Here is a 23,671-nt window from a genome sequence, read left to right as displayed (position 1 = left end):
AGAACTGGCACAGAAAAGGACATCTTTTTTAAATAATAGAAATTGCATGAAAAGCAATCCCCTTCGTGCAGTCTCACAGGCTTTGCAGACACTAATGATCCTGGGAATGAACAAAGCTAGCACCTGTACTTTTCTGCGTTTCAATCCAGCCACCTTCCACCATGAGCCACAAAGGCTGGGAAGAAATGCACAAGGTCACAGTCAGACATACATGAATGCCTCTCAGACATGGTATTTCCTTCGGATGGGACATTAAAAAGTTAGAGTTTAGCATTCTACTCATTGGAGACATTGGAAGACTTCCACAGTTGAAGACTTTAAACAACCTTCTGTACAGATTTTTGATGAGAAAGCTAGGCAGAGCTCTTTTTGAACTGGTTTGAAGAATGTCCCCTGAAAAAGACAGTCAGGACTGGGTTACTCCTGGTTGGCTCTTCCAATATTACTCCATCAATGCTACTCATATCTTTCTTGGGCTTATGGTGTTGCCCGAGACCCCATTCACAGTGTCCTCATCCCAGGCCTTAATGGTGGAAGGCTGGGTGTATGTGGGTGTCAACTCTTTTGTGGTGACTTTCAACTTAAAAGAACAGTAAGGCAGAGTGGAGCAGAGTAGGCTAGAATAATGCCACCTACTCTGCAGCCATTGTAAATATTGGCAATAGACATGTTCTCACCAATCTTGCAGAAACCATCAGTTGCCTTTAAAATTCTATATAATCAAGGCATTATAGTAAGTTATAGGGTCATGATGGTGAGCAAAAAACTAGCCAGCAGACCTGGTTCATGCACTCATAGATCAGTGAACCATGACGATCTACACAAGACTAGAGCATACTCAGGGTGCCTGGGTGGCTCAGTGGGTTAAAGCCTCTGCCTTCGGCTCAGGTCATGATCCCAGGGTCCTGGGATCGAGCCTCACATTGGGTTCTCTGCTCAACGGGGAGCCTGTTTCCTCCTCTCTCTCTCTGCCTGCATCTCTGCCTACTTGTAATCTCTGTCTGTCAAATAAATAAACGAATAAATCTTAAAAAAAAAAAAAGACTAGAGCATACTCTTGGGTGTAATTGGTAAAATGTTTGGTTTTCATGATGCAATTCTTCATGATTGTAATGAATCAGGGAAAATGGGAAAATGACAACCTTCACTTCCTCACCACTATGAAAGTCAGGCCAAATTATTCAGAGTATTCATATTTCAATGGGAAAATATTTTTTAAATGGGACAATTTCTAATCACCATGGATTCTAATCTACATAATTAGATGACTCTAGATTTGGTTAAGGATAGTAGAATTTTCCATTCTACTATTTAAAAAGGAACTTTTTAGCTCAAAAAAACTAACATTTATCAAAAGTCTTTAATAATTGTTTGCATTCTTATCTCTAAAACCTCTCAGTAAACAAAACAAATAGAAAACAGAATTAGTGATGGCATTGGCTTTCTTCCCAGTCTGAGTACTCATGGCAAGGAGATTTTTATATTTCTAAACATCTGCATTTCATTCACATCTTCTCCCCAGTAGAGAATTTGAGACAGGATGAAAGAAAAGCTCTTCATCTACAGAACAAGGGTGCCCTGGCTTGAATGAGCCAAATGTCTTAGAAAGTCCATCCACTGAGAGAAAAACCGTAAACCACACCTCACACTAGTGTGTAGTCCTGGGTTTCCTCCTACTTGGCAGACTGTCCTGAGTAACTGCTTAAATTCTTTAGATTTGGTCATAAACAGTTGCCATTTTGACCATTTCCTTTTGTAGACCCACAAACTACAGAATAAATGAATAGCTCCTTTCCTTTGATGGCCTTGCCCAAGGGCTGTTTTAGCACCCCATAAATCCTATAATTGTATGGGATCATTTGGCAGCGTGTGGATTTTTCTGCTAAATCACAGTGAGAAGAAGAGCAGGAGGAAACCAGAAAAATAAAGCATTATGGTGGCATTAGAAGATTTATAGTGGGAGCGAACAGCACTGGCAAAACCCCAGCAAGGCCTTTATTCCTGAGAAGAAGAAGGCATGGCTAAGCATTAAGAACTTTCTCTGTTAGCCGGGAGTAGAAGTTAGACATAGATGCAGTCCTTTTTTCTCCTACTACACACTGCTGGTGTCAGTGAGAGTATGATGAATTTCCGAAGTAGGCTTAGCTGTCAAGGATATTGACTGAGTCGGTTTATATTCTTTTATATAGGTGTCCTGTAAATGTACTTATTACACGGTAGTGGGAGAAAACCAGCATGGGAAACAGAGAGCACTTAACCATTTGTGCAAGTGTAGTGTTTTGTGGCTGTGTGTGTGTGTGTGTGTGTGTGTGTGTTCCCTGGAGGGTCTCTGTCAAATAAATGTGTATAAGAGCATTATAGTATTTGGCCAATTGTTTATAAACTCCATCTCTCATGTTTCAACAAGAAGTCAGCATGGGGTTGAGTAGGTTGGGGTTTACCATGCCCTACCATGCCAGCTCTTAAGGGGATGTTGAAAGTGGGTTGATAATCCAAATCGTGCCTTATTTTATTAAATTTGTTCTAGTCTCTGAGTAAGAAACTTTGGTTACTGTGTTTATAAACACTTCGAGAACAAGGAAGTGTAAAAAGACATATAACACATTTCCAGTAATGGCATCAAATTTAAATGTTTTTTTCCTAGCAAGTTGAAACCAGTATAAAGCTGCAGTAATTAACAGATTAAGATCTATTGACAGACTCTTCACATCAGAAATTAAAAGGAAAATTACAGGTCTCTTAAGAAGTTAAGGCCTCTCATAAAGCAATGGCAAGGAATAACCGCACATCTTAACGGAAATTTTTTTTGGCAAAATAAGCAGTACTAAATTATATGGAATGTATAATTCTTTTGAACTCTCTGAGCCTAGGAATCTTATAAAATAGAAGTTTCAGGTTTTTGGAAGTGATTACTAATACAAAAGAAATGTATTAGAAACAACTGACAATAAATGTCACTGGCGTTGGAACTTACCCAGGGCTTGACCCACGGATTTCCTCCTCTCTGTCCACGTTTCTTCCCCAGGTGATCTGATACACGCCCAGACTGAAGATCATGTATGTGCTAGTGAATCCCAAACTCAGTATTTCACCTCTGAGATCCAAACTGGTGTCTTCCCTTGCCAACCTGACATCTCTCATGTCTAATTTATTATTCATTTCAAAGTTAACTTGTCCAAAACAGAACTTTTGATTTTCAACCTCACAACACACATATGCTCACAAGCATGAACATACACACACACGCACACATTAAAATAATTGTTAATAACTCTCTTTGTTTCTCCAGCTCATTAAATAGTATCACCCTCCTCCCAGCTGCCCAGATCAAAACCTAGGAATTTCCCATAATTGTTTTCTTTCTTTCATACCTAATCCTTCGGCAAGATCTCCCAGCCCTACCTCTACAATATTTAACAAAGAGTTTCACTTGTCTTCCTTTCCACTGCCACTGCCTATTCCAAAGCACTATTATCTTGCCTTGGCTCCTTAGAAGTTCTCCTGCTTCTATTCTTGTATTCAGTACAATGAGAAGAATTTGGACAGTATTCTAGAAGAATAAAGAATCAGTTGAAGGTGCTTGAACAGGAGTATAGAAATTTAATAGTCGGTAAAGTGAATAAGCAGAATCAGATGATCCCATCACATTACACAATTGAAAAGGTTCAAGGAGAAGATGAGCTATTGGTAATTCAAACAGTGCTAACAAAGCAGAACAATGTCCCTGAAGTAAGAGAAGTCGACCAAACTAAGACAGTCACAGAAATGAAGACCTCTCCCTAACTCTGATCCAATGTGTCATAGGGCTGTTGATCAATTAGCAGGCCTTGCAAACCCCATTTGAACACTGCATGTCTATGCATTCATTGACGTAGTCAAATTGTCAATCAATAAACACCGAGCAAGTCTACACCCAAGCACTTTGTTTTTTTTTTAGGGTGTGTGTATGTGTGTGTGTGTGTGTGTGTGTGTTTAGTGGTAAGGGTACTTTCTGTTTTGGGTTCCAGGGAATGAAGTCAGTCTCTTTTTGGGTGTTCTGGAAATTTTTATGCCTTTCAGCTCAGAAGCATTACAATTTAATAGCTCCATAACCAATCATATATTGCATATTGATTGTACCCACCATGTACAGGGCATAGAACAAGGTGTACAAAGATGCATGATACAGCCACTGACCTCAGTCAAGTCAGAATTTAAATGAGCCATCCACAACAGCAAGACAAATTAGAAAGAAACCACCCTTTTTCATCAGAAGCAAAAATATTACCAAGTTTTACAGGAAACTGGCTACTTTGTTGTTTTTTTTTTTAAGATTGATTGATTGATTGATTGATGTAGGGAGAGGAGAGAGAAGCAGAGGCAGAGAAAGAATCTCCAGCAGATTCTGCTCTGAGCACAAAGCTGGACACAGGGTTCAATCCCATGACCCTGAGACCATAACCTAAGCCAAAATCAAAAGTCAGATGCTCAAGGGACTGAGCACCCCAGGCGCCTCTGGTACTTTGTTATTTAAAAATGTATACTATGGTCAGCTAGTAAGAAAACACTGATGGATGTTAACGTTTTTGCCCCAGGAAAGAAAGATAAGCATTTTGCTTTTACAGCACATAGGGGAACATGATGTCAGTTTTGTAGCTCTCAACCTACTACTTGCTTTCTCAGATCACCAGGGAGGATCCCACCTATTCAGATGGGGAAGGCTGTAGGGAGCACCTTGGGGGGGTGGGTTCAGGGTAATAGAGCCCTGCAGCCCATAAACCACCTTTTCCTCAAGTTTTGCACAGGAGAAGCAGAAAAACAGGTCCTCAAAAGTCCATGTGGCCTTGGAAAATGAGTTTATCATTATCAGCACAGACTAACACAAGACTGAATGGTTAAAGGGCTCTTATTATTCTGGGGGATTATTCTTTTTTTTTTTAATTTTTTTTAAAATTTATTTGACAGAAATCACAAGTAGGCAGAGAGTCAGGCAGAGAGAGAGGGGGAAGGCAGGCTCCCTGCTGAGCAGAGAGCCCGATGCGGGGCTCGATCCCAGGACCCTGAGATCATGACCTGAGCCGAAAGCAGAGGCTTTAACCCACTGAGCCACCCAGGTGCCCCTCTGGGGGATTATTCTAAGCAGTGGACTGACTTATTTATTCTCATAACAACATACAAGGTAAGTACTAATATTATATCTCATAATAAACATAAAAAAATTGACAGGGAAGGTGCTTGACTTTCCCATGGTTACCTCCTTGTGCTAGTTTTCTGTGGCTGCTGTAACGAATTACCACAGATTTGGAGGCTTAAAACAACATAAATTAATTCTGTCACAGTACAGCTTCTGGAAGTATGAAATCAAGGTGTCAGCAGGGCTATGCTCCCTCCAAAGTCTCTGTGGAAGAATTCTGCCTTTCCCCTTGCAGTTTCCGGTGGCTCCAGGAGTTCCATGGGGATCTCATCTCAAGATCTTTAACTAATGATATCTTCAAAGACTTTTTTCTAAATAACGTGACATTCACAGGGTTGGGGTATTAGGATATTGACATACCATTTTGGAAACCATCATTCAACCCATGAAAACCGCTATTAAGATATGAGCTGAGGGGTGCCTGGGTGGTGCGACGGTTAGGGCATCTGACTCTTTGTTTCAGCACAGGTTGTGACCTCAGGGTCATGAGATCAAGCCCCACATTGGGCTTCGAGGTCAGCATGGAGTCTGCTTAGAGTTTCTCTCTCCCCCTCCCTCTGCCCCTGCGCCTCCACCTCATGCATGTGCATGCTGTCTCTCAAATAAATAAATAAATCTTAAAGAAAAAAACAGATGTGAGCTGAAATTCAGTCTAGCATCCTGGCTCTAGAATATTTGCTCTCTAAACAACCCTGGTATACCGCTTTTCAAGGACCAAGAAAGGGGTGAAAGTTTGGAATCAAAGGAACTTTCGTGACTGTTCTGCATTTCTTAAGATGCTTCAAACCTTCACTCAACTCTCACCAATGGGGAAGAATATTCCAATAATGACTGAAATGCAATTTCTTGCCAGGCCAAGAGGAGGGGACTTGAAACAAATCAAATTTCATTTGATTGAAAGATAAGATGACATATCTTTTACTCCATTTTATGGAGTTAAATTCATACCCACAATTTCAGAGGACTAACACATAAGGCTAAATCATTTTTTTCCCCTTTCCCAGGGAAACCAAGTAAATGTTTAAAGATCAAAATTCACACTGTGTTTCCCAGGCAGTCCAAGTAGCTAAATAATTTTGCCAATTTCAGTAAAAGAGCTTCTCTAAGATGATGGAAAAATGGTGACTTTCAAGCTGGGAAAAATTCCCAGTCTCCTGAGGAACATAGAGGTTTAAATTAATTAACTACAAGACCTCTAGTTTGGGAGTTGAGGTCCCTAGTTTTCTAGGCACTTGGCTGCATGACCCAGGATAATGTTCTTGGCTTGGGGGCCTCAGGTTCCTCATCTGTAAGGTAAGATGGTTAGAATAAATAATTCTAAGAGTTTATAATATGTTCAAACATTTTTACTCAGAAGGGTTTTTATCGCCTGCCAATTTCACTAAGCAATAACATCTTGGAGAAAAACCGTTACATTTGAATTTTCACTTGTCCATACAATTATATCATATTCCACTTCATCTTTAGGAACAAACTTCAAAAGAAATTTTCTCTAGAAATTCTTTGCACACTTTGAAACTGATATTGATTACATCGGTTTTACTCCTCATTGAAAGTTTACCAAGGAATTTCTTGTGAGTTAATGATTTTAATATCTTCTGAGAAACTTCAACCTAATCCATCTCCTAAAATCACAGAATAATTGGTAATGGTAACAATTCATACCAATAAATGGTTTCAGAGATAAGAACTCCCACTTCCAGGAAATCACTGGTGACTCAGTTAAAAGTTGCTGAAGTATTTGCATAAGAAATTGCAGAGGATTTCTGAAACTTTAGTGCCTTCAAATCCCTTCATTTTTGCCCAAGTCACTATAAATATCTTGAGGAGAGAATACACCTTGAATGGATCAGTATGTGTGAGTATCAATTTCTCATATTTGCATCTATATAAATAGTGATTTTTCCGAAACCCGGTCACTGGCTTTAGGAAATGATTCCTAGTCTTCCCAGCACATACTGGAAAGAAATGTTTAAGGGAATGATCATGTTTCAATCTATAAACAACACCACATTGTAGGCACTCATAATATAGGGACTCAGTAAAGATGGTCATTAATATACAAAACACGTTTAATCTGCAGGTAACATACCAAGACTAAAAATCCTCCTTCCTCATTTTCTCTGGGTGCACTCAGAACCTCAAAACTCAGCCTGGGAGAAATGAGAAAGAACAGATCAGCAACAACAGTGATTATCTTGAATCCTAGGAACCTCTTCTGAGCAAGTGACTTCATTACTAGTGTGAGGAGCTTCAACCAACTCTGTCTGCAAACACTCAAGGGTCCTAGCAATAAACAAAATTAATTGGAAAAAATAGCTTTTTATTTCCCAGGAATCAATTTCCCTACTTATCTCGCAGACAACATTTATAACTTCACCACCAACTTTTATTATTTTAATCTCCTTGTTTTTCCAATGTCCCACCTTGACCATTCAGTGAAACTTCCTCACATTAACTCCCTGTAAACCCCTCCCCCTCCCCCACCACTGACCACCTCCTCCAGAGGAAAGAGGTGAGCTTTTTTTTTTTTTTTGCTTTTTTTGTTTTTATTTGACAGAAAGAGAGAGATCACAAGTAGGCAGAGAGGCAGGCAGAGAGAGGAGGGGAAGCAGGCTCCCTACTGAGCAGAGAGCCCGATGCGGGGCTCAATCCCAGGACCCTGAGACCATGACCTGATCCGAAGGCAGAGGCTTAACCCACTGAGCCACCGAGGCACCCCAAGAGGTGAGCTTTTAACTCTCTGTTCACTTCTAACCCTGTGCGCTGTCCAACTCTATCATTCCCACTCATGAAAATGTTTTTAAAAAATGTAAAAATGTAAAAAAAGGTAAAAAAAAAGTTATAATCCATGGATTGGATCTGTAACAAAATCCCTTTTCCTTTACTCTATTTACTATATATATATATATATATATACTTTGCTTTTCTATAGTCCTTAGAACATAAATCCCCTGGGAGGGATTTCCTTTTTTTATATGTAAAGCAATATCGTGAGAATAGGGAGTTTGAAATTCTGTCACAACTCACAGCCTGGTACAGCTACACTTTGAAATATAATTGTCTGCCTTTGAGAACTTAAAAATCCCACTCACAGAGCTAGCAACCCTCCTTACAAAGTCGATGTGCAGTAGTGTGTGTGCTACAGAAAGAAGGTAGAGAAGGCTTCGTCCAGGAAGCAGGCCTGGAGTGACACCTGAAAGAATAAGTGGGACTCAGATCTGGCCTGCAGAGAGGTCTGGGTCTCATCATGGGACTGGACAGTAGCGGAAGTTAGTAGGAACAGCATGGGCGGTCACCAGTCCTAAATTTAAATCTACCCTCTGCCACTCTCTGCACTTGCCAAGTTATCATAAAACTTGGAGCCTCTGTTTGTTCATTTATCAGTGGGCATTGTTGTATCAACGCCATCATTCTTCACTCCTGGTATTATTCAATCCTTTTGTGATTTTTGATATTGTTAGACAATAAGTCCTGTTTGGAGGATTCCTTCCTCTTGGTTTTGGAGATACCACCGAGTTCTTAATTTCTTCTCGATTCTAAGATGGTGTCTTCTTTTTTGTTTTTTTCTTTTAAGATTTTATTTATTTATTTGACAGAGAGAGAGAGAGAGATCACAAGGAGGCAGAGAGGCAGGCAGAGAGAGAGGGGAAGCAGGCTCCCTGCTGAGCAGAGAGCCCGATGTGGGGCTCGATCCCAAGACCCTGAGATCATGACCTGAGCCAAAGGCAGAAGCTTAACCCACTGAGCCACCCAGGTGCCCCTAAGATGGTGTCTTCTCTTTCCATTAAAGATCAGGGTTTCTGAGGCACCTGGGTGGCTCAGTGGATTAAAGCCTTTGCCTTCATCTCAGGTCATGATCCCAGGGTCCTGGGATCAAGCCCTGCATTGGGCTTTCTGTTTGGCAGGGAGCCAGCTTCCCTCTCTCTCTGCCTATTTCTGATCTCTCTCTGTCAAATAAATAAAATCTTTAAAGGTCAGGGTTTCCCAAAATTCTCTCTTTAGCTCTTTTCTCATTCCCAGAGTAATTTATTCTTACCCATGGATTTAAATAACATCTCTATAGTCATGGTTCCCAAATTCTGAGCTCTGACTTAATCCTGTCTCTTCCATTCCATGTTTTTGTTTTCCAATTTTATTGAGAAATAATTGACATATATCACTACTTAGGCTTAAGGCGTGCAACCTGATGGTTTAATTTGCATATGTTTTAAGTGATTGCCACAATAGATTCAGCTAACATCCACCTCCTCATATAGATACAATAAAAAGGAAAAAAGGAATACATTTCCTTGTGAAGAGAGCTCTTAGGATTTAGTCTTTTTTTTTTTTAATTATTTATTTATTATTTGAGAGAGAGAGAGTAGGAGGAGCGTGTGAGGGAGAGGGAGAGGGAGAATCTTCTGCAGACTTCCCCCTGAGTGCAGAGCTTGGTTCAGGGCTTGATTTCATAACCACCCCCACCCCAGATCATGACCCTGAGATCACGACCTGAACTGAAACCAAGAGTTGGACCCTTAACTGATTGATCCCACGGAGGTGCCTCTGGGATTTACTCTCTTAACAACTTTTCTATAAATCCTACAGCAGTGTTAGCTGTAGTTGTCATGTCCTACATTTTATCCCTAGTGCCTATTTATCTCCTAACTGGAAGTTTGCACCTTTTGACCACCTTCCTTCCACCCCCCTCTCCCCCACCCTCTGCCTCTGGTAACCACGCGTCTGACCTTTTTCTGACTCTGTTTTGTTTTTTTCAGATTCCATGTATCTCATGTAAGTGAAATTATACAGTATTTGTTTTTCTCTGTCTGACTTATTTCACTTAGTGTAATGTTTTCAAGGTCCATCCATGTTGTCACAAATGGTACGATTTCCTCATTTTATTGCTGGGTACCATTTCATTGTATTTTTACACCTCATCTTTTTACCTATGTGTTCATCGATGGACACTTAGGTTGTTCCATGTCCTGGCTCTTATAAATAATGCTGCTATGAACATGGTGCAGATATCTTTTTGAGGTAATGTTTTTGTTTCCTTTGGTTATATTCTCAGAAGTGAAATTGCTGGATCGTATGATAGTTCTATTTCTTTTTCTTTTTGTAAGATTTTATTTATTCATTTGATAGAGATCACAAGTAGGCAGAGATGCAGGCGGGGGGTGGGGGGAAGCAGGCTCCCTGCTGAGCAAAGAGCCTGATGCGGGGCTCTATTCCAGGACCCCGGGATCATGACCTGAGCCGAAGGCAGAGGTTTTAACTCACTGAGCCACCCAGGCGCCCCTGATAGTTCTATTTCTAAGTTGACTTGGGAACCCTCAATACTGCTTTCCACATTGGCTGTACAAGTTTACTATACAATCCCACCAACAGCGCACAAGGGTTCCCTCATCTCCACATCCACAGCTGTATTTTTTATTGGTCAGTATAACAGCTATAATGTGATATCTTATTGTGGTTTCGATTTGCATTTCCCTAATAACTAGTGATGTTGTGCATCTTTTCATGTACTTTTTGGCCTTCCATCTATGTCTTCTTTGGAGAAATGTCTATTCAGGCCCTTTTCCCATTTTTTAACTGAGTTATTTGGGTTTTGGGGAGTGTTTATTTTTGAGGTATAGGAGTTCTTTATACATTTTAGATGTTAACAAGCTCTTATTAAATTATTGTTTGTAAATATTTTTTCCATAGATTTTCTTTTCACTTTGTTAATTTTTTTTTATTTATTTATTTTTGGTTTTTTTTCTTTGCTGTGCAGAACCATTTTAGTTTGATGTAGTCCCACTTGTTTATTTTTTTTTTTAAAGATTTTATTTATTTATTTGACAGAGAGAAATCACAAGTAAGCAGAGAGGCAGGCAGAGAGAGAGGAGGAAGCAGGCTCCCTGCTGAGCAGAAAGCCCGATGCGGGGCTCGAACCCAGGACCTGGGATCATGACCTGAGCCGAAGGCAGCGGCTTAACCCACTGAGCCACCCAGGTGCCCCTTTATTTTTTCTTTTATTATTTGTTCTTTAGATGTCATATCCAAAAAAATCATCACCAAGACTCATGTCAAGGAGCTTTGTTTCTGTTTTCTTTTTGGAGTTTCATGGTTTCAGGTCTTAATTTAACTATTTAATACATTTTGAGTTAGCTTTTCTGAATGCTATAAGATATGGAACTACTTTCCTTCCTTTACATGTTAATATCCAATTATCCCAGCAACATTTATGGAAGAAATTGTCTTTTGTCTCCTGAGTATTCTTGGATCCCTTATCAAATATTAGTTGACTGTACATACTTGGTTTTATTTCTGGTCTTTTAATTCTGTTTCATTGGTTTCTATGTTGTTGTTGTTGTTAATGTCAATAACATACTATTTTGATGACTATAACTTTATTTTTTTTTTTTTTTAGATTTTATTTATTTGACAGACAGAGATCACAAGTAGGCAGAGAGGCAGGTGAAGTGGGGGGAGGGAAGCACGCTCCCTGCTGAGAAGAGAGCCTAGTGCGGGGCTTGATCCCAGGACCCTGGGATCATGACCTGAGCCAAAGGCAGAGCCTTTAACCCACTGAGCCATCCACGCGCCCCTGATGAATATAACTTTAGAGTATAGCTTAAATCAGAAAGCATGAGGTCTTCCTCTTATGTTCTTCTATCTCAGCATTTCTAATTGGAATCATGCAGTTTTATGTAAATTTTAGGAGTGTTTGTTCTACTACTATAAAAGATGTCATTGGAACCTTGATAGGAATTGCATCAAATCTATAATGGCTTTGGTATTAATGACACTTTAACAATATTAATTATTCTAATCCATGAACAAAGGATACCATTCCAATCATTTGGAAATGGAAAACTTCTTCAATTTCTTTCATCAATGTCTCATAGTTTTCAGAGTAGAGATCTTTCACTTTCTTAATTAAATTTATTCCTAAGTATTTTCTTGTTTTTGATGCTATTGTAAATTGAGTCAATTTATTTCTTTTTCAGAAAATCCATTTTTAGGGTATAGCAATGCTACTGATTATTGCATGTTAATTTTGTATCCTGCAACTTTAGTGAATTCATGGTTAAATCTTACAGGTTTTTGAGTGTAGGGTTTTCTATATATGAAATGATGTCATCTGCAAATTTTGGACAATTTTACCTCTTACTCTTCAATTCTGATGGGTTTTGTTTCTTTTTCTTGCCTGATTGCTCTAGTTAGGACTTCTAGTTCTGTGTTGAATAGTAGTGATGAGAGTGGGCACTCTTGTCTTATTCTTGGTGCTGATACTGCGTGTCCATAGGCCCCCACTATAAATCACATTGTTAGCATAAACAGCCTAGCATAACCCAAGGCCTCAGCTAAACAAAGACACTCTTAATGGGCAAGAGCCTTAGAGGTTATCTTTCAGAAGATGGACAAGAGCTGAACTTTTCTTTGAAATATGCTGGGTTTGGGCAAGTCAGATCTGCTGAGTTAATCCTTTACTGCACACTACTCTAGGCAAAAACTTACTGATTATAGTAAATTCCTCTCTGTCTTCAGCACACATATCCAATTGGTATCTAAGTTCTTATTCTACCTCTGTGTATCCATACATTCATCATCATCCCCAGTACTCCCTTCCCCCACTCCAAGTTAATCTATTACCAAAACTTACTCATTTTTTTGTGTAAAGATCACCCAATGTAATCCTTTTTTCTTCCCCATTTCTACTCCCTCAGTTTTTCATGTCATCATATTTTATATTACCTCTTCTCTATATCTTAGCAATCATCTTCCATATTGCCTTTGAAATAATTTTTATAAAGATAAAATTGGCTCTGTCATTCTGCTACTTAAAGTCTGTGAAGTAAGTATTAATATCTCTACTTTATTCACATTCCTTAGCATAACCCTGAATATGGTTAACCCTGAATATGGCTGCCAATTACCTCTTTAGCCTTGTTACTCATTGCATTCCAAACCAACCAAAACGCTTCTGTGTCTCTATGACTTTGCATATCCTGTTTCCTCTGTCCAAATCTGTTATTCCTTCCACAATCTACTCAAGATCTAGTCAAAAAATTTTTTTTGGATTTTATTTATTTATTTGACAGACAGAGATCACAAGTAGGCAGAGAGTCAGGAAGAGAGAGAGGAGGAAGCCGGCTCTCTGCTGAGGAGAGAGCCCGATGCGGGCTCTATCCCAGTACCCTGCGATCATGACCTGAGCCAAAAGTAGAGGCTTTAAGCCACTGAGCCACCCAGGTGCCCCCTAGTCAACAAATTTCCAAGCTAAATTCCACTCCTGTATATGAATCAACTCAGGCTCCAGTTGCTTTAGGATGACTTACCTGCCTTTAAAGCTAAGTCAGGTATCCTTTCTCTGTACTTTGGAAACAGTCTGCATGTGCCTCAGTCATTTCATATTTTACCTTATCAGGTCATTTATGTACTTCTCCATCTCCCTCACTAGACTGAGAAACCCTCATTGGGCATAACTGTGTTTCAAATAGGCATCCTCCAAACACAATGGATAGCAGTCACAATGCCTGAAAGAGATATATTCCTGAAGACTTGGCATAACTCAAATTTGTTGTAGGAACAAACTTAATCTTAACAAAGGATGGCTTATGTTTTTGTTTCCAGACAGCATGTCAATAGCAAAAACATATTTTATCAACCCCTTAACCTTTGTAGATATATAATATTTTGAGTAATTTTTAATTTGGGAAGATTTATACCATTTCAATTTGCATAAAATGAAAATTTAATATGCATGTCATATCATTTCAAATCTACATAATTTAACTTCACAATAAATGCAGTGTCTAGTACCTCATTCATAATAATGGTTAAAGCTTATTTCCTCCCCAACCAGTCCTCCTCCTGTCATTACATTTTGTTTACTTACTTAATCATTTTCTTATTCATCACTGTAGTCATCATCAGCATTATTTCCTGAGATCTCAAGAAAAATAAAAGATAAATCTTTTCTCTCTTCTCTTCCAAGCTATTACAGTTTAAAAAAATATATATATATATATATATATTTATATGGGGGCGCCTGGGTGGCTCAGTGGGTTAGGCTGCTGCCTTAGGCTCAGGTCATGATCTCAGAGTCCTGGGATCGAGCCCCACGTCAGGCTCTCTGCTCAGCGGGGAGCCTGCTTCCTCCTCTCTCTCTGCCTGCCTCTCTGCCTGCTTGTGATCTCTCTGTCAAATAAATAAATAAAAAATCTTTAAAAAATAAATAAATAAATAAATAAAAAATATATATATATGAATGTGGAAATGCAAACAAAAACATGCAGTATTTCACATTTTTGAGATACAAGTTATTTTTCTCCCATTTATTCTGTGTGGCTTAGTTTAGAATAATCATCAGAGACCATGCTTTTAAATTCCATAATAGGCCTGAGATATCTGATGCAAGATAGCATATGAAATATAATCCATTAGTGTGATCACATGATTAATTAATCTAATCCAGATAAAGCCATATCTAAAAAGAGTATTTAAAGAGACTTTGGATTCCTGCTACTATTTGCATTATTTTTATTAGTTGTTGGGTCTAGAGTTGTTGCAATGTATTGTACAAACATTAGTAATTTAAAATATAATAACAGGCACCTGGGTGGCTCAGTTGGTTAAGTGTCTGACTTCAGCTCAGGTCAAGATCTCCATGCTCAGCAGGGAGTCAGCTTGTCCCTCTCTCTACACCCCTTCCCCAACTCGTACTTTTTCTCTCTCTCAAATGAATAAATAAAATTTTTTTAAAAATAACAAATTTTTATCAAAACCTTAAAAATGTATAGATCTCTTTAACACAAGCATGAAATTTTTCATTTGCGTTATAGCCTCATAAAGAAAAACACAAAGGATTCTGTTTTAGGTTTATTGGCTGTCTGGCAGAACAGCAGTATAAAAATTGGGACAAAGAAAAAAGGTTATTTTTTTTACTCTTTTAGCATATAGATTAGGATTAATTACCATGTAATGAGCTGAAAATTCCTGCCAAAAAGCTGAGGTTTGTGGTTCTATTAATGAGTATTTTCTTTCCACTGGGTGAAGTAAAATTTTTAAAGTGTTAGGGATTTGCACTTGGAAAACATCTCTAAGCTATTTATACAAGCAAGTCAATAGGAAAAGCACATTTTCCATTTATAGTCTTTGTAGTGCATTCATGGATCTGACGTTTTTGGCAGTGTGTTGCTTTTAATGGTAGCTCTGAATTGTAGCCTTGGGCAGACTTCGATGTAGCAGGAGTGAGACCAGCATTCTCCACCATCCAGCCTTGGACTGGCTGTGGCTGAATCTATGTTAAGAGTTCCCATTTACTTTCCAAACTGGGACAAACCACAGAAGAATGCTTTCTTACTCCAAAATGGATTTAGCCTACAACAGGTACCCCAACCGTTGACGAACACTTGTAACAAGATGCACCAAGACACAGTTTCTGAGTTGTCCCAATTAAAATATTTTGGGGCAGTTTGTCACTACTCCCATCTCTAAGAATATTTTTTGAGTAAGAGGAGTCTACACATAAACAGACATCATCAAAACTGAACCATTCTGGTGGCTATGAAAATGCACCTCAACCAGTTCTTCTTTGGAAAGTGTGACGCAAATGACTAGTTTCTGTGTTCTGAACCCATCACTGCACTCACTGCTCCAAGCCAAATACTGGGATCCACCACAGGCCTGTGCCTGGGAGGGATAGTTGGGAAGGCCCGTACTTGAGGGAAGCAGGGCTTCCGAGATGGACAGTTTTGGTCTGGTCAAAACATTTGTAGAACTACCCTGCAGAGGGGACTCTTTATCCAGGGCTTCCTTCCCCACCCCCTTTTTTTTTTTTCTCTCCACAGACCTTGACTTTTACCACCATAAATTTCTTACATGTCCAATTCTATCTGCTTTTATGAGGACTCTCATTCATGCAGCTATTGTCTTCGGTTGTGATATTATCTTGACTTTTTTAGAAAACCCAAAGTAACACTCCCAGTGATCATCAAATCAATTTCTCTCAAGTCCAGGGTAGAAAGCCCAGTACTGATGTAACCTAGGAGTCCCCTAGACTTTTGCTCCAGAATCTGAATTCTGACTCTCATCCTCGAGGTCACCTCATGGTACAAAATGGCTGCTGGAGCTCCAGTTATCATGCCTGCTCCAGGCAGCAGGAAAAAGTAATGGCAAAAGGACCAACATGGTATTCCTTCCAATATTCTAGCACCCACTAAGAACCTTCTTAGAAGTTCCACACAACTGCCCTCTTTATTTCATTGTCTCAAGTATAATCACATAAATCAAATAAACCTAGCAGCAGAAAGAGCTACAAAGCTAAAATGCTATGAACATTGACATCCAGATTAACTTTGGATGTTCTATTGCTAAAGACAAATGAAAGAATGGATATTTGTGGCAACTCTCTGTCTCCTCTATCCTTCTTTTCTCTCCATTTTATGCAGACATTGAAAAACATGATGTCTGGATTTCCAAGAGAAATCTGAGAGAAGGCGTCAGACTATGAGCCTTATTTATCTGTGTCCAGGATAGTAAGAACATGACCCTAAGCTCTCTTTCTTCTTCAGTACTTCATGGGCCTAGACTCAGGATTTCAGGACATAAATGAAAGTCTTTAATCATCCTGACCAGACACAAGTATACATTCTACATGTGTTCAAAATTGTGGTGTAGCAGTTAAAAACAAATGGATATCAGGAAGAATTAAAACCAGATCCCAGCTCTTTTGTTTACTAACGGTATCAACTAATGGTCAGACAATTAAACTTTCTGGTAGTGAATGCTCAATAAATTTAGCTGTTGGCTTGATAATTTTGCATGAAGGACTAAATGCTTTAAAAATGGGGTAGGGCACAAAAGAACTACCCTAAAATCTCTTTGGTTTTAACTTAACTCATCCTAACCTCTATACCCTAAAACACTAAACTTCTTTTAAAAAATTTTTTTAAGTTACAGGTATCTTTCCTGACACCTCTATTTTAAAAAGTCTTTTTTCTAGATCTGTTTTACCAGTCTCTCTCTCTCTCTCTCTCTCTCTCTCTCTCTGTGTGTGTGTGTGTGTGTGTGTGTGTGTGTGTGTGTGTTTCTATGAGTCTTTTTTCTATCTTTTGTTTTTTCCTTCTAACACTCACCCTGATTTCTAGGATGTTCACCAGGTCCCATTTCAAAACTCCACTAAAACCGCCTACATCTTGGATTCCAACTGGCCCTCGCACTGGGTGCCCTAACGTGGTAACCCAGACTCACGCAGCCTCCAGGCCTTCCTGCAATCTACAGATTTAGAACTTCAGGGGCGCCTGGGTGGCTCAGTGGGTTAAAGCCTCTGCCTTCAGCTCAGGTCATGATTCCAGGGTCCTGGGATCAAGCCCCGCATCGGGCTCTCTGCTCGGCAGGTAGCCCGCTTCCTCCTCTCTCTCTGCCTGCCTCGCTGCCTACCTGTGATCTCTATCTGTCAAATTAAAAAAAAAAAAAAAAAAAAGAACTTCAGCAAATGGTGTTTGGTAAGCACCTAGTCCCTGCATATTCTTAACTGTTTCAACACTCTAAGACCAGAATGCATATTTTCAGCCAATTAATTCAGGTGATGTAAACACAACAGTGCTTAGCTAATTTGAACTTAATACTAGATCAGTTAATGAAGAGATCAGAAAATCTCTGCATCTAAGCAGTAAAAGATTCTTGCAAAATCACAAAACCACAAAAGTTAATCTTAATAATCTCTTGTAGATGGAATGTTTACTACATTGTATCCTCTAATGCCATACGATTGTTCAAAATACTACGTTCATTTAGATATCTATGACTAAAACATGTTTTAAGTTTCTTGTCTATAAACACATACTTTATTTTACTCTACTGTTAAACCCTGCTGACAATCACTTACCTCAGCATGACTTTATCAATTTAAAAGGGGTTTTTTTCGTCTTTATCCCTCATAAGGAAATTATAGCAGAAGTAAATAATATAGTATTTTCACTTTTGCCCACCTATGAAGTTGAAATAATGTCTCATCCAGAGCTGGTTCTCTAGAACCCTATACTTCTTATCTTTGTGACCTAGGACAAATTGCTTGATTCGGTCAACTCATTTCATAATGTCTACCTGCTAGGATTGTTGTAAAGATCAGAGACAATGAATTTGAAGCACTAAGCTCAGAACCTCCTATTTAAGGGGCAATCAACAAAAGGGGGCAAGAGTGATAATGATGACAATTGATAATGGTAATGATGGTTATAAGGAGATTGTGGAAATGTAGAAGATGAACGGAATGGGGAAGAACATATTATTTTTCTATAACTATTGTAACAAATTGCCGCAAAGTTGGTGGCCAGAAATTTGTGGGCGTGGTTGATTCCCTTGTTTCATGTTTCACAAGGTTGGAAGATGTTAGCAGGGCTGTGTTCTTTCTGGAGGCTTATAGGAGAATCTGTTTTCTTGCCTTTACAAACTTCTAGAGACTATCTGTATACCTTAGCTCATGGCTTTCTCCCTTCATCTTCAAAGCCAGCAATGGTACCCTTCTGGGGTTTCAAACGTCTCTTTTCTCTTCTTCTATCTCATCTCTCTTACTATTCTACCCTCCTACTACATTTTTAAAGGCCCATGTGATAACATTGGATCCACCCAACAAGCTCTGTATCTTAAAGTCTATAACTTTAATTCCATCTGCAAAGACCCCCAGGCCTTCTAAGGTAATAACTGCAGATTCTAAGGATTAGCGTATAGACATCTTCAGGTGGCATTGTCCTGCCCTCATAGGGGGAAAGTAAAATGTTGACCATAATAGGAATAATTAAATTCAGACACTAGCTTTTGAAGAATATAGACTTTCTTGATGTTTAAAGGGAAATAAAACTTACCTGATAAAGTCAAGTTCGTATAGTGGAAAGAGCACTGATCTTGCTTCCATTTCTATAATCCTGTGTAAGTCATTAAATGGTTTTAGATTTCTGGTTATTCACTTATCAAATAAGAAAGTCAGTTTAATGATATAAACATTGTTTCCAGTTATAAAATTCTATCATTCAGTTAGAATAAATTTAACAGCTAAGCAAGAGCTCCTGAATCTTGCCATGAAACACATGACACTGTCTCATCAAGCTAAAGAGGGATGTAGGATTGCACCTTGTGGCCCATGGCTCATGTAGAGAATTATTGTAAGGATGAAACCCAGGTTTATTTTTTAAGGGATTGGAATCCCATTGGAAGACAAGCATGTGTTTTCAGTTTCTTAGCTTCTAATTCCCCTGCTGCAATCCATCCTCCCTTTGAAAGAGCAGGAAAACCATGGTACATAGCTAAGCCTGAGGATTCAAAAGCCATGATATGCACAAATCCACTATTTCCTAGGTACAGGAATGCATTAACATCTGTAAAAATATAAATACAATTCCTCTTAGGGAATTCCTGAGCATGAAGGTGTCCCTTGTTGTGTCTCACTGGTGAGTCTGAGAAGCCGGCCAGTCCCACACTCCGTCCTCTTGGCCTCTCACCACTAGGGCGTACCTCATCCAGAACCCTGACTAAGGCCTTCTCACCTCCAACCAAGTGCCACTAGCAGTGTTGTCCAGATGAAGGACGATCAAGACAAGATGTTTTTAGAGGATTGACGAAATCTTACTCCCATCTGTTAGAGAGGCTGGGGACACAGTACAGTTTGCAGAATATATTCAGCAAAATGAGCCCACTTTATAAGCTGCAAAATCATTAAGAATGGTCTCCCATAGCAGCACTTAATTTCACACGCTGAAACGTGACTGGCTGTCTTCAGAGTCGGACCCCATATCATGTCAATCTCCTGCTTGCTGGCTATGATGAGCATGAGGGTCCAGCACTCTGTTACAGGGACTGCCTGGCAGTATAGGTCAAGACTCCTTTTACAGCCTGCCCATGGCTGTGATGCCTTCCTGACTTTCAGTATTCTGGACCTATATCACACACCAACTATCTCTTGTGAGAGAGCAGTGGAACTTCTTGGGAAATATCTAGAGGAGCTCCAGAAACGTTTCATCCTGAAACTACCAACCTTCAGTGTCCCACCCACTTGCCAGGGAACTTGTTTTAATAGGCTCCTTTCCTTTCCTATTCTTTTGACGCTCATCCTTGCCAGATGATTAATTCACAATAAAGTTGAATCTCGATAAATTGGAAGAAAAAAAATGTCCCACATAGGGGATGGGTTTTTAGATTTTATCCCTTCAGCAATTTACCATTTTTCTTTTAGTAGCCTTTCCAAAATTAATGTTTTCTGTAGATGGATTTTTGGGTAGGGTTTTGCAACAATAAATGCAGCACAAAGATGTTGGTTTATTAATAACAGTGCAACTGTTATTTTTCAATTAGCTGGATAATTCTTAGTGTTTTTAAAATAAAAATATTTATCATCAACTAACTCAGAATGACTTCTTCTCATTTATGTGCTCTTTGTTATCATGAGAATATAACCCATCTTGAAAAATTGCAAAGTAATAGGAAATAGACTCTCACCATTGTAATCAGACTTTTATCCAAGTGTTCAACACCATTCACTGAACATCTTATTTATACTCTGCCCTGGGCTACGCACTGGAAATACACAGGTAACTAGTACATAGATTTTTATTTCAAGAACCCCAGAGTCAAGTAAAATCCCAAAGACAAGTAAAAATAAGTAATGTAAGAGGTAGCTGTGATCATAATAACATCTACATAATGCTGAGATGGTTCATAAAGAAAGCCAAGGAAATACAGGCTGTGAGGAAAGCCCCAAAAAAGTAGTCAAATATAAGCAGGTTTTTATTTTTGCCAGGTGGATGGAACAAGAAAGAGTATTTCACACAAAATTAACAATATGCACATGAAGCAGAGAAAGAACATGTGTTTAAATGTATGTGTTTAAAAATTCCTTCTTTGTGAAATACCAGTGAATTTACAGACTTCATAATTGGGGAAGGGAATTAGACAAATCTTAATAACACCCAAAGAACACTCCAGAAGAAAAAGGTTAAGACCTGGAACACCTATTCTTTGGTGGTTCCATATTACTTACCCTAGACCTTCCCCCACAGCGGATTTTCATGGTGTGATCTAAGGTTTGCTGGCAAGAAAGAAAATCAAAAGCTCCAAAGTGAAATTCACCATAATGTTGGGTAAATACAGTTCGATATACATACCTAAAGATTGAAGAAGAGCTAGCTTTGCCACAGCCTGTGAAAGCCCCTCTCATATAACAATCACACTTTGGGAGCAGTGGTTATATAAAAGTGTATATTTTTTAAAAAAGCTGTGATGTAAGAAGCTCATGGATTGAGCCCCATTGGAGCCATACAGGTGACTAGACCAATAAGGTCAGCCCCAGTGAGCAGGAACACATCAAACCGTGTAAGATCAAATTTTCACCTGACGTACATAAAGAGAATCAGACCAAATCAGAGATTTGGTCTTCTGACCAAAAGGTTCTGACCAACCTAGAGGTTTGAGTGGTTTCCTAGGATTGCAATGTACTGGAGCATTGAAAAAAATGAAATCAGACAGAGAAGGAAAGTGAAATGTGATGGAATCTCAACAAGGGCTGGACCAAATCCACATGGAGCTCTGGAGCTGTGGCCATGTTGTCATGTGTCAATGTTGTCCCATGGAGTCAAAGAGACCGGACCTTCACTGGGAGGAGTGCAAGGAGTTGACATGAGCCCTCCAGTGAGGCACCTCTTATTGGGCTGGGGCCATTCCCACAGAATGACTTAGGTGACAACCATCAGGCTCCCATGCTCCCCACAGCTGGGAGAATTAAGTGTCAGTCAGGAAGAGCTGATCTGGACAGTACCCTTACAACAGCCACTATAAACAGCTACAAAGACCTGGACCATCGTGAGCAGATGATCCAGTCCTGTCTTATCTGAAAGATGTCAGGGGATAAAATCAAAAATGGTATAATCAGGATAGATTATATAAAATAACGTAAAATAAAATAAAAAATATAAATATAAATAAGATAAAATAAAAACAAAAATAAAATAAAAAATTATTTTATTATTGACAAACATCAGATATATAAGAAGTAATATTCTATGAGATGACCCCCCAATTTGTTTTCTGTAGTTCTAACAATACCTAAAAATTAAAAGAACTTTTGTTATTTTGTTTCCTTATTTTAAAGATTTTATTTATTTATTTATTTATTTAAGAGAGAAAATGAGAGCACACTCAGGTGGAAGTAGGAGCAGAGGGAGAGGGACAAGCAGACTCCACACTAAGTACAGAGTCCGGAGCCCAACGCTATGTCTCAGTCTCAAGACCCTGAGATCATGACCTGAGCCAAAATCAAGAGTTGGATGCTCAACCGACTAAACCTCCCAGCCATCCCAAATTTCTGTAATCTGAAATGATACCTCTTCATTCATGAAAAATTGACTATAAACCATGATTTTTTGTGTGAAATTCTATTTTCATTATTATTTTCTCTGTTCACTGGCCCTATGCCTCCTCTCCACTACCTCTTTTCTTTTTATTTCACTTAAGGCAGCTACACCTTGTCCCTTTTCTATCTCAGTCCAATCATACATTTAGGGCTATAGGATAGGCTTGCAATAACATTTTATAAATCATCGCTCATTTCCCATGTCACTCTTTACTCAAGTGCCTCCTTTTTGAAAAAGCTGAAGGTACGAGCCCTGCACAATGATCATCTCCAAGTGTCTGGTAGAGATTTACACGAGGCCACGTGACACTGGACAAAGAACTAAGCAGGTAGACAAATGGAAATAGTGCTTGTGACTAGAAGGGATGCCATATGGGAAACTCTGATTGGAACTGGATGTCATGAAGCCCGTGGGAAAGTCCTTCCTGAAGTCCCTAGTCACTAGACCAAGTAATTCACCACAAAAATGACCGAGATGATAGAAATTTGAGTAAATAGATGTTGCAAAGTAAGATTAGGTAAATAGGCTTTATAAACTTTTGTAAACTTACAACTACATAGCTCCTTTCATTCTCCTACACTGGAAACCAAGGAACAAATGCATATTCTGTTCTATTTCCTAGCATCTCTACTCCTTCTAAGTTGCCCTGCTTCTTATAGAATGATAATAGCTTCCTGCTCAACTGTGAAAACAAATCTCCAATTCAAAACTGAGAACACACTCCCTTCATATCCAACGTTTAAACACAGAGCATCATTTTATTCAAGCTTATTTTTAAAAACAAACATATGCACAGAAAGGCATTTTGAACTAAATTAATTTATACTGTAAACTCTACAGTATATTTAGCACACTTAATCAACTGAGCTGAATTCATTCTGGAAGGAAAAGATACAGTACCTAGCTCTGATAGTCAACATATGTCAGGACATTTTTTATGATCGTATTTTCATAAAGCCCAAGTATGAATTACTAATCTATTTGCCTTGGAGGGAAATGTATGAATAGTTGAGAATGTTACAAGAGTTGACAGGGCTCTGGTCTAAGCATATACTTATCATATAAAGAACAAGATGGAAATAATTCTACATTGGAAGATCTGTTTTGTGTTAGGTAGTTACACAGA

At 38.9% G+C, this 23,671-nt stretch overlaps 1 pseudogene; it reads left to right on the top strand.

The window, feature by feature from the left end:
• The first annotated feature begins 386 nt into the window (after window positions 1-386).
• Window positions 387-20,262, top strand: LOC125097269 (proteasome subunit beta type-2-like; annotated as a pseudogene).
• Window positions 20,263-23,671: the final 3,409 nt, after the last annotated feature.

This window comes from Lutra lutra, chromosome 4 (genome assembly GCF_902655055.1).
Source record: "Lutra lutra chromosome 4, mLutLut1.2, whole genome shotgun sequence".
Taxonomy (NCBI): domain Eukaryota; kingdom Metazoa; phylum Chordata; class Mammalia; order Carnivora; family Mustelidae; genus Lutra; species Lutra lutra.
Note: the sequence above shows the minus strand (reverse complement) of the source record. Positions and strands in the feature narration are given on the sequence as shown.